At 46.8% G+C, this 8,043-nt stretch overlaps 1 long non-coding RNA gene across 1 annotated transcript; it reads right to left on the minus strand.

Moving 5' to 3' along the window:
• Nucleotides 1-5,682: 5,682 nt before the first annotated feature.
• LOC125639442 (uncharacterized) lies at nucleotides 5,683-7,461 on the minus strand. Its single transcript, XR_007357495.2, has 2 exons — nucleotides 7,372-7,461; nucleotides 5,683-6,806 (listed from the first exon to the last, which is right to left on the minus strand). It is a non-coding gene; the product is annotated as an uncharacterized LOC125639442 (long non-coding RNA).
• Nucleotides 7,462-8,043: the final 582 nt, after the last annotated feature.

Consider the following 8,043-nt stretch of genomic DNA (forward strand, 5'->3'; position numbering starts at 1 on the left):
TGCCACAAGTACTCCTTTTCTTTTTATAATTGCATAATCACTTTCACCCAAATTGCCTTCCACCTTGAGATTTGCTACCAATTAAGTAAAAAACAGCTGTGTCCTGGTAAGATCCTCCACTTTCTGGACCAAAGAGTTGTTTTCAATATAACCCAAGGACTTACTGGAAATTTTGTGCTTTGCCCGATTGCTGTCTAGGTAGTTAAAGTCCCCTATTACTACCAGACTTGTTTTTGATGTTGAACTAAATGCTTGGCACCTATACTCAAAGACTGGTCCTATTAATGCTCTATAAATTATTACCTTTGCTTTCTTATCTGCACCAGAAGAGGTTCCAGCAATATTTTTAAATAGACCGTAAATACTGAAGATAAATGTAAAGATGAAAGCAATGTGATCCGTTCATGTTACCATGCTATCAAATGTCAGGAATTTCTAGCTTTTAACTATGCCTATTTGCTGTCCACATAGACCATTTACAATCATTTTTATATTTTCCTTTAATATCATTCTTTAAGAACTGAAAATTTAAAGATCGACATTTCCCCATTCCGCACCTTTCCTATATGCTTCGTTAATTTGCTTTTTAGCTACTTTCTGGTTTCTGTTTTTAGCCCACAGGGCAGTCATCTGTAAACAATAAAATGGCTATTCCTGCACTCATCCTTTTCAACAGGTTTCAGAGTAACAGCCGTGTTAGTCTGTATTCGCAAAAAGAAAAGGAGTACTTGTAGCACCTTAGAGACTAACCAATTTATTTGAGCATGAGCTTTCGTGAGCTACAGCTCACTTCATCAGATGTATACCGTGGAAACTGCAGCAGACTTTATATATACACAGAGAATATGAAACAATACCTCCTCCCACCCCACTGTCCTGCTGGTAATAGCTTATCTAAAGTGATCATCAGGTGGGCCATTTCCAGCACAAATCCAGGTTTTCTCACCCTCCACCCCCCCACACAAATTCACTCTCCTGCTGGTACTAGCCCATCCAAAGTGACAACTCTTTACATAATCAAGTCGGGCTATTTCCTGCATAAATCCAGGTTTTCTCACATCCCCCCCACCCCCATACACACACAAACTCACTCTCCTGCTGGTAATAGCTCATCTAAACTGACCACTCTCCAAGTTTAAATCCAAGTTAAACCAGAACATCTGGGGGGGGGGGTAGGAAAAAACAAGAGGAAACAGGCTACCTTGCATAATGACTTAGCCACTCCCAGTCTCTATTTAAGCCTAAATTAATAGTATCCAATTTGCAAATGAATTCCAATTCAGCAGTTTCTCGCTGGAGTCTGGATTTGAAGTTTTTTTGTTTTAAGATAGCAACCTTCATGTCTGTGATTGCGTGACCAGAGAGATTGAAGTGTTCTCCGACTGGTTTATGAATGTTATAATTCTTGACATCTGATTTGTGTCAGTGGGGTGGGAGGAGGTATTGTTTCATATTCTCTGTGTATATATAAAGTCTGCTGCAGTTTCCACGGTATACATCTGATGAAGTGAGCTGTAGCTCACGAAAGCTCATGCTCAAATAAATTGGTTAGTCTCTAAGGTGCTACAAGTACTCCTTTTCCTTTTCAACAGATAGTTTATTATGCTGAATAAGGTAGAGCTGATGACATTCCCCTGTGGGCTGCAATTTGTGAATGTATATATGCTAAAGTAGGCTTTCCTTACTCTGACCTGCATAGTTCTTTTACGTAAGAAATCCTTTATCCAGCTATATGTTCTTCCTTTTATGCTTATTGCTATTTTATGCAATAAGCTCTCTCTCAATATCATAAGCTTTTACAATATCTAAGAAAGCTACTATCAGATGGTCTTTATTTCTCATACTTTTTTGGCTTCTGTCTCTACTCTTACTATATGATCAGACGTATTCCTTCCCCTCCTGAACTCACTTTGCACATTGTCTTAATTTTCCCTTTACATATATTTGCTACGTGGCATCATTAGCACTTCACCGGGGGTGGGGATATATGGTTTTGTCAAAAAAAAAAAATCGAATATCCTATTGTTACCCTATCTGGAAGGGTTTCTCTTTTAAATGCAACTAGCACAACTGTTGATATCTTTCTTTCCCCTATTCTTGCAAATTAATGGTTAACATATAGTATAAAAAAAAAAAGGAGTTCTTGTGGCACCTTAGAGACTAACCAATTTATTTGAGCATGAGCTTTCGTGAGCTACAGCTCACTTCATCAGATGTATACTTATCCCTTATGCTTTGCTTCACTTCATCTTCAGTCATTTTGATTAGCACCCCATATACAATTTCTTTTGTCTCCATCAGATGCTTAGGCAGTTGACAGCTTACTTTCACTTCTCCTGGCATTTTAATCTTTGTTTCTCCACTTGTTCGTTGCTTTTACATTCAATTAACAGATCACCTCCTTGCAGCATTCTAGCTCTTTCAATGGCTCCAGCACATTTAAAAATCCACTCTGCCACTTTCAGAGGGTTTATATTCCCTAACTTCACACCCTTGAGTAATGAATATTGAATTATTATAATAGTTTGATTTTACTCTTTTCTCATTCCTGTCTTTCTGCTTACTGTTTCTTCTTCTAGCTCTGGCATGTCTACACTTTTCTTTTTCCTAACATATGACCCTCTGCTATCTTCTTTATCATTTTCTAGACTGGTTTCAGTATTCTCCATTATATCTTCCAGCCCCCTAGTTATAATTCAGCAAGTCCCACTCAAATTCCCACCCTTTCATCTGAACTTCCTTTGTTTATAGTACCCACCCACCTTCTTCTCCAGTTGGGACTCATGTTCAGTTAAGTCTGGCCCACCCCCCAGGTGCAGCCACAGAGAATAATAATTATACTAACTGGCCCCACAGACGTATATTAAACCATTCATGACCTGTGTGGAGTACACACCCCATCACAATATGCATTATGAAAGTACTGAATTTGCAGTTCTTTGGAATAAACTGAACAAGCTAATAAGGTAGAGAAGCTACAAGAAAGAGCCCAGGCTTAAACTTACCAAGAAATGAGAACCACTGCAGATTCTATTGGAATTCTATATATTTGCACATCAACGAATGGCTGTTAAACACAGGTGTATATATAGGGTGACCAGATGTATCGATTTTATAGGGACAGTCCCGATTTTTGGGTCTTTTTCTTATATAGGCTCCTATTACCCCCCACTTCCTGTCCCGATTTTTCCACACTTGCTATCTGGTTTCAGAGTAACAGCCATGTTAGTCTGTATTCACAAAAAGAAAAGGAGTACTTGTGGCACCTTAGAGACTAACCAATTTATTTGAGCATAAGCTTTTGTGAGCTACAGCTCACTTCATCGGATGCATACTGTGGAAAGTGTAGAAGATCTTTTTATATACACACAAAGCATGAAAAAATACCTCCTCCCACCCCACTCTCCTGCTGCTAATAGCTTATCTAAAGTGAAAAGGAGTACTTGTGGCACCTTAGAGACTAACCAATTTATTTGAGCATGAGCTTTCGTGAGCTACAGCTCACTTCATCAGATGTTTACCGTGGAAACTGCCTGATGAAACATCTGATGAAGTGAGCTGTACCTCACGAAAGCTCATGCTCAAATAAATTGGTTAGTCTCTAAGGTGCCACAAGTACTCCTTTTCTTTTTGCGAATACAGACTAACACGGCTGTTCCTCTGAAACCTGTCATTATCTAAAGTGATCACTCTCCTTACAATGTGTATGATAATCAAGTTGGGCCATTTCCAGCACAAATCCAGGTTTTCTCAACCCCCCCACACACACACACAAACCCACTCTCCTGCTGGTGCTGTCTAGTCACCCTAGGTACATATAGCTAGATTACCTCAGAGTTAGATTATTTATTTGAATAGAATGGCTGCACAGATGTGTTCTTAAATCTAAAGTGTCACAGGTTCAAGAAAAAGCAAGTGTTTATTAAAATATAACATAATACCAAACCTCTGTTTATTTGTTTGTTAATAGCCCTCTCAGTGTTCTCAAATCTCATGATTTTATTGTGAGTTTCTCAATATATGGTGTTTTTCTTAAAGCCTCAACTCCTGGAGACACTTAAATATATGAGACTAACAAAAAAACCCAAGTTTCTAGCCCTCATGGTTGCAAAGGAAACATTGAAATTTGACCTATGTGCACCCTGTAAGGTTCAAAAACAGAAGGCAAATGAAAAGAGCTCAAGATATAGTCTTTAAAATCTTCGTGATTGTTTTTTAAAGTATTAGAGCTCATGATTGGTTTCAGAGTAACAGCCGTGTTAGTCTGTATTCGCAAAAAGAAAAGGAGTACTTGTGCCACCTTAGAGACTAACCAATTTATTTGAGCATAAGCTTTCGTGGGCTACAGCTCACTTCATTGGATGCATACTCATGATTGTTGAATGCTTGAAGTTGCCAATACTGCATTCCGGAAACATTCACAGATTTTAAGGCAATAAATGACCATTATGATAATCTAGTCTGACTTGAACTTCTGCATAACATAGGCTATATTTGTGCTGCACGATATATTTCAGGATCAGCTGAACCCCTACATTTTCTCTTACTCACACACACACACTTTATATCACAACAATCCTTTCCGCTGCTGGATTTTTCTCCCCCGAAGGCGCTTCACCAGGATCTACTCCAGCCCTGCAATACTTGGATCCATCTTGTTTAAGCTAAATATCAATCCTCACCCCACAACAGGCTTCAAACATACAGCTTTCACAGTGTGCACAAGTAATGTGAGTGCATAAAAGACACTACATTGTGTACTTTCTCTCAAACAGTTTACAGTGCCAAATTCATCCCTGCTATATCCAACTGCAGTAACTGTAGTATACTTATAGCAGGAATTACTTTAATCCCTTTATATAGAAAGGGCCTCAAATATCACTCTTAGAACCAACCATACATTATAGTGTGGTGACCACTAAGTGCCAGATTGGGAATCCAAGGAACCAGAAAACCACTGCAGATGTGTATAGTAAAGTAGATCAAGGTGTACGTTAAACATTAGCAGAAAGAAAAAGTATTGCCAAGTTACTAAAACAAAAATTCCATTTTTAATTACATTTATACTGTTAAATTTTACAATGCCTAACTGTTAGACTCTGCTCTGTACTAAACCAGCGTGATACCTTGTCTTTTGTCATGCTTCAGTTAAGAACATTAAAGTAACACTGTTAGTATAATAAAATGGTTATTTACTTCAAAATAATGAGGTATTTGAAAACGTTCCAAAAACACATGGATTGGTAAAGCCTTTGCCCTAAAGAGATTCTGCCAGGCAAGCAGCCCTTTTATCCTTGTACTTTTTACTATTTGATAATCAAAGGAATAACGGCAGTCTACAACTGCAATAAATGCAAGCAATGTCACAGCTACACATAGGCTAATGAGACAAGTGATTGCTTTACAATGTTACCCTAAAACTTTTTGACACAAACATCCAACCCGTTAAAAGAAAGGTGCCACAAGTCCTCCTTTTCTTTTTGCGAATACAGACCAACACGGCTACTCTGAAACCAACCAGTTAAAATAACTGCAGCTCTCTCAGGGTTTTGAGCACTTGTACGTTTTTTGTTTCTTTGCATTTTAAATGACGAAGCTGCATAGAAGGTCAGTGGCCTTTGCACTGAGAGGAGGCAGTGTTCCCAGAGGGTTCCAGCAGTTTTCAGTACACCCAGGCATTGCTTGTTTGCAATAATTTTATTAAGATAATGTTGAAATAAGGAACAGTACAGAGTTCAAGCATAGAAGTTTCTGGTTGTCAGGGGATAAGGTACAGATTATCAAGGGGTGCAAAATTCGATTTAGGAGCTGGTGGAGCAAGGATCACATAATAATCTGCAATCTCCCCGACTGGGGGAAAAGTTTAACCCGTCAGAGTACAGACATCGAGATATGGGGTAAGTTATCCACACAACGGCTATGTTCAGTATGCTGGGTATAGTGAGTGAATACGGAGGTGGGGATGGGTCTACCCTCATTTGGTGGGGTTTAATGTTCAGTGGGTTTACGGTTCCAGTTCATACGGTCCGATGGGGAAGGTCTCTCAGTCTCTTTCCCACAGTGTGTGCACAATGTCGTACCGGCTCACTCCTCCTGGTACTGTCGGTGGCCGGTGATGTGCTCGATATAGATGTCCCTGGACCATCGGATGGTGTCCGAGACCATGAGGCGCCGCATGAGCCGTGCATAGCATCTACCAATCCCGCAGGTCCGCAGCACATGCTCGTTGCAGGGGTCCCAAGCGCCCAGGGCTCCGACGATCAGGGCGTCCAGCTGCACCTCGTAGCCCTTCGCTCTCAGGGTGTTGGCCAAAGGGGCGTATTTTTCCAGTTTCCGAGCTCGAGCTTCTCAGAAGGCCGGGGTCCTGTTCTCGAAAGGGACTGTGATGTCGACGAGGATGATCTTTTTCTGGGTTTCGTTGGTGACAACCACGTCGGGTCGCAGCGGGCTGTCGGTACCGGAGATGGCGCAGTTCACGGCGACCTCCCCCAGGCTCGGTGAGATGGCTTTCACCAGGCGGTTCTGGATGGCGTTGTGGCGCAGCTGCCAGGCTCTGGAGTGGGGCTTGCAGCTGCACAGGACATGGGTCAAGGTCTCGTTGGAGTAGCCGCACTTCCTGCAACGCTTGTCTCGGTTCCCGTGGCGGACGGCTCCGTTGAGCGGGACGCAGTTGAGCCGGGCGTGGTGGATGAACCGCCAGTCGGCGAAGCGGGTGAAGCCGCCCCCGGCCAGAAAGTGGTTGCTGGCGTCCCACTTGCTGGTCAGTTCGAAGGCTTTTCCCTGGTCCGGCTTGCGCTTCAGGGCTTCTATGTACAGCGAGTGGGTGGTACTAAACAACTAAACAATGCACAGTATGTGCGTGCCGCGCCATGCCCGCGTAACTCCGGGTTTCCACGCCCATCCCCGTGACAGCTACGGGACGAAGCTCTGGTGCTTACATGCGTCTGGGTGTCAAACACGCCCAGACTGGGAAGAATGGGCCTCTCCCTCTGACGACCGCAGAGGGAGGAGTCCAGGGCCGTAAGCTCCTGGGGGCGGGGGCCGTCGCTCTGTTCTGCCTTTGTACGGCGCCGAGCCCTGACGCCCGGGCGCTACCACAAGACAGAGACGAGGTGACGCACCGGGGAGCCTCGGGCCCAGACCCCGGGGACGGGGCGTGAAACCCGGGGATTCGGAGAAGGAAAGTGCCGCCGACACGGGCCGCTGCAGCCCGGAGCTCAGCCAGCCGCAGACCGCCGGGCAGACCCCGCCGCCGCCAGGGGAGCGGAGATGGAGGGGCGGCGCGGGCCCCCAGCGCTGGGGGGCTCCCGGGGGGGGCGCCGCTAGGGCTGGGATTTGGGGGCCGCCGCGGTTCCCTGCTCGCCGGCTCACCTCAGGGGGGCAGCGGCCGGCGCGCGCCTCCCTCAGCGCGAGGCGCCAACCGCCGCCGGCAGCGCGCCCAACGCTGCGCGCGAGACCCCCCGCGCGCCGCGAGCCCCGCCCGCACAGAGACCCCCCTCCCCCGCCCCGCGCGCCCCGCCCCCACAGAGATACCCCCTCCTCCGCCCCGCGCGCCAAGAGCCCCGCCCCCACAGAGACCTCCCTCCCCCTCCCCGCGAGCCCCGCCCCCACAGAGATACCCCCTCCTCCGCCCCGCGCGCCAAGAGCCCCGCCCCCACAGAGACCCCCCCTCCCCCGCCCCGCGCGCCCCGCCCCCACAGAGATACCCCCGCCCCGTGCGCCGCGAGGCCCGCCCCCACAGAGACCCCCCTCCCACTCGCCGCGCGCCGCGAGCCCCGCCCCCACAGAGACCCCCCTCCCCCGCCCCCCGCCCCGCGCGCCCCGCCCCCACAGAGATACCCCCGCCCCGTGCGCCGCGAGGCCCGCCCCCACAGAGACCCCCCTCCCACTCCCCGCGCGCCGCGAGCCCCGCCCCTACAGAGATACCCCCTCCCCCGCCCCGTGCGCCGCGAGCCCCGCCCCCACAGAGACCCCCCTCCCCCGCCCCGCGAGCCCCGCCCCCACAGAGACCCCCCTCCCCCGCCCCGTGCGCCCCGCCCCCAC

Source organism: Caretta caretta, chromosome 7 (assembly GCF_965140235.1).
Source record: "Caretta caretta isolate rCarCar2 chromosome 7, rCarCar1.hap1, whole genome shotgun sequence".
Lineage (NCBI taxonomy): Eukaryota > Metazoa > Chordata > Testudines > Cheloniidae > Caretta > Caretta caretta.